The sequence below is a fragment of the Eumetopias jubatus genome, unplaced genomic scaffold (assembly GCF_037043125.1).
Source record: "Eumetopias jubatus isolate StellerSeaLion01/CBP00866 unplaced genomic scaffold, mEumJub1_p1.0 scaffold_11, whole genome shotgun sequence".
Classification (NCBI taxonomy): domain Eukaryota; kingdom Metazoa; phylum Chordata; class Mammalia; order Carnivora; family Otariidae; genus Eumetopias; species Eumetopias jubatus.
The window spans coordinates 7,241,903-7,246,331 of NW_028274817.1; positions in this window are offsets into that span (position 1 = coordinate 7,241,903).

Consider the following 4,429-nt stretch of genomic DNA (forward strand, 5'->3'; position numbering starts at 1 on the left):
AGGGTATGGAAGTCACTTCTAAAGCTGTATCAACAGCTGACAGCACAGCTGCTGTGGCATATGGGGATACACTGCTTGTCCATAAGGAAGAATATTTTTTCTTTTTTTTTCTTTCTTTTTTTTTTTAAAGATTTTTATTTATTTATTGAGAGAGAGAGAGAATGGTAGAGAGAGAGCATGAGAGGGAAGAAGGTCAGAGGGAGAAGCAGACTCCCCGCTGAGCAGGGAGCCCGATGCGGGACTCGATCCTGGGACTCCAGGATCATGACCTGAGCCAAAGGCAGTCGCTTAACCAACTGAGCCACCCAGGCGCCCAGGAAGAATATTTTTTCTTGGTGCCTAGAAGGTATGGGTTATTTCTTTTTTTAAAGATTTTATTTATTTATTTGAGACAGAGAGAGAGAGCATGAGCAGGGGGAGGGACGGGAGGAGGAAGAAGATGAGAAGCAGACTGCTGAGCGGGGAGCCCGAGGCAGGGCTCGATCCCAGGACCCTAAGATCATGACCTGAGCTGAAGGCAGACGTGTAACCAACTGAGTCACCTAGGTGCCCTGGTATTGGTTGTTTCCTCCCTAATACAAAAAAGGGGAAAAATTCAACTTGCTAATAGCAAAATAAAGCATGATCTCAGGTATTCAAAGTGTAATGATTTTAGAAAGCCCTCACTAAAATGTTAACACATAATTTTTTTTTTTTAAATAGAGGTGTGTCTTGGATTGGATCCAGGAATAGAAAAAGAACTTTAAATGGAAAAAAAAAAAACTATTGAAATGTGAATAAAGTCTAGAGTCAGTGTTGTTATCTTAGTTTTGACAAATGTTACATCATACTATAAAATGTTAAAATAGGGGAGACTGAATAAGGAGCATGTGGGAAATCTGTACTATCTCTGCATTTTTTCTGTGAATCTAAAAGTATTCCAATGAAAGAAATATTTTAAAAATAGGGAGGGGTTGCACAACAGTATGGATATACTTGATGCAAATGAACTGTATATTTAAAAATGGTGAAAATGATAAATTTTATGTTACGTGTATTTTGACACAATAAAAAATAGGGAAAGGACTAGGTATGCTGGGGGAGAGGGATAAAAAGGGAAAGGAGATATCACTTCTTATTTTTTTAATTTATTTTTTATTTTTTTAATATGTTCAGTTAGCCAGCATATAGTACATCATTCGTTTTTGGTGTAGTGTTCCATGATTCATTAGTTACGTATAACACCCAGTGCTCATCACAGCACATGCCCTCCTTAATACCCATCACCCTGTTATCCCCTCCCCCCACCCCCCTCTCTTCTGAGACCCTCAGTTCTTTACCTGGGGTCCATAGTTTCTCATGGTTCATCCCCCTCTCTGAGGAGATATCACTTTTTAAACATTGTTTTCACTTCTACAGCATTCCAGGTACGGTACTAGAAATAAAAAGGTGTTTCAATCTCCACTGTTACTGATGATTTCACCAAGGTTGCATGAGTTTAGGTAACATCATATATGGGCCCTGCTTTAATCTATACTTAAGAGGGAGACTCTGGGGTATATATATATATATGTATATATATATATATTTTTTTTTTTTTGGTTTGCTTTCCTCTTTGGGGGTATATATATTTTTAATGAGTGATTCAGATGAGTCCAATGATCAGCCAAGTTTGAGAACCACCTTTCCAAGGCTTTTATATCCCCTGCCTTAAAAGACTGTTTCTCTTATCTTGAAGATGAAAGCTGGCAGCATAGGATCTTGTTTATTGTGGACCATAAGAACTAGAAAGACTCTTACAGCCCAGGGCCAAAGCCTTGAATACTGCAGTGAAGCTAGCAGAGCAGGGTAGAAGGAGAAATATCATAGAACTGGATCAAATATACTCCATGTTAAGGTCCGACTCAAGAAGGTAATTTCCCCTGAAAATTCTTGGTTGTGTATTACAGACTGAATTTGGCTCCACAATATCAATTGGAATGATTTGGCCACTTCTTGTCTTCTCTCTCCATAGATGTTATTGACTGCAGAGACCTCTGGTCACCAGGGAATTTTCAGATAGGGTAAAAAGGCAATTAGAGGCTGGCAGGGTGAATAGATTAAGGCAGTGCGCTCAGAAGTTCAGAAACTAAGCAAGCAAACACTTAAAGAAACAAACAACTGTGCTTCCTATTTCACTGAGGAGGTGGAAGCAATTAGAAGAGACTTTGCCAGCCTTCCAGTACTGCACCTCCTCACCTACCTGTATCTGTCTCTCCCACTGTGACTGGCATGAACCATGCTCCCCACCTAAAGACCAGTCCGCCCCCTTCTTGGATCAGCCCCTGAACTCCCTCACTTTCTAACAGGATGATGTTACTCCTGCAATCCTATGCACTCCCTCCCACATCATGCCTTTTCCTACCAGATATTTCACTTCAGAAGATAACTATGCTATTACTTCCTCCATCCAAAAAAAAAAAAAAAACCTAATCAAACAAAACAAAATCATCAAAATCAAAAATTAGCTGTCTTGCCCTCTTGATAACTCTTCCCCCTTAGCCAGTTGCTACCACATTTCTCTGTTCTGCTTCACAGCAATGCTCTTGAAGATAGCTGTCTATATAGCTTGTCTTAAATTCCTCTTCTTAAATCTAGGCCTTTGCTTCTGCCTTTCCATGAACAGTGCTCTTGGTGAAGGTCACCGATGACCTCTGCATTGCTTAATCCAATGGCCAGTCCTCATTTCTCAGCTCACTGGACTTAGCAGCATTTGACATAGCTGATTCCTCCTTCCTCTCAGAAATATTTGCTTCATGCAGCTTCCAGGGCTGTGTTTTCCTAATCCCTCACTTGTTGCTCCTTCTCATTCTCCTGATTCTTCTTCACCCTCCTGTCTTCTAAATTTTGGAAAGTGCCAGGCTCAGTTTTGGACTTCTATTGTTATTTATACTCATTCTGCTGGAGATCTCTTTCAACACCTTAATTTTAAATTTTATCTATTTGTTAGTGTTTTCCAGATTTATATTGCCGGCCTGGAGCTCTTCCCCGAGCTCCATATTAATATATCCAACTGCCTCCTTGACATCTTCACTTAGATATCTAATATGTCCAACTGAACTGCTAATCTTCTTCCCCAAGCAAGCTTCTCCTGCAGTTTTCTCCATCTCAGTTCATTTCTAGTTTCTCAGGCTAAAAAGCTATGGTGATTTTTGAATACTCTCCTCTTTTTGTCACCACCCATATACTGTCTTTTACAAGTCTTCCTGACAAGTCTTACCCTCTCCAATCTCTCCTTCACATTGTTGCAGAGTAAAGTTTTAGAAAATGTAAATTTTAGCACAGTATTTTGCTGTTTAAAATACTAGAAAATGTAAATTTCAGCACAGTATTTTGTTGTTTAAAATAATGTCAGAATTCTTTAGCATTCCATTCAGTGGTCTACATGACCTGGCCTTTCTCTACCTCTCACTTCACTTTTCCCCTACCCCAAAAATCTTGTGCTCCAGCCCTACTGCCCTGCTTGTAATTACCTTAAACCCCCAGCTGTTTCAGGACATTATACATTTTTCATACTTTCCCTTCCTTCTGAAATATCCTCCTACCTACTCCAGAATGATTATTTCCTGAACCCTGAGTGTGTAATTGGAATAGACTTACCTGCTCATTGGCAGAACCCTCACATTTGTTCCTCACCCTGTGAGGTAGGAACATCAGATTGAGGGCCTTATTTTACACTAAAGGAGATACAGCAGTGGCCACATAATCATGAGATCTACTGGTCCTATCACATAACTCATGACTGACGTGCTGCAGCCTCAGAGTGAGGAAATAAGACAGATGAGGTATCAGCTCAGAGGTGATCCTCTGCTGGGATAAGGCATCATCTTCAAGGGCACAGAACACTCTAAATTAAGCACCAGTGTCTTAGTCTGTTCCACAGACTAGGTAGCTTATAAACAACAGAATTTTATTTCTCACAGTTCTGGATGCTAGGAAGTCAAAGATCAAGGCACTAGCATGGTTGCATTCTGGTGAGAGCTCTATTCTGGTTCATAGCCATTGCCTTCTAGATATGTCATGGTGGAAGGGACTTCGGATATCTCTGGAGCACTAATCCCATTCATGGAGGCATCACCCTCATGACCTAAGCACCTCCCAAAGGCCCCAGCTAATGCCATCATCTCTGGGCATTAGGATTTCAATATATCAATTTTGGGGAAACACAAACATTAGGATCATAGTAGCCAGTACCTTGTGCTGTGTTCCCAGTAGTTAGAATGCATGAGTTCAGGAAACAAGGGGTATAAATTGGAGTGGCCTAACTCACCATCACTCCCAGTGGCCTACTTTCAGAATTTATCCTTCCTGTTTCCAGAGCTCTGGATCCTGCTGGTTCAGGAGTCTTGGTTCCAAGAGGGGAATGCCTCCACCAGGGCACATGGCAAGGCTCTCATCAAACATTAATGGT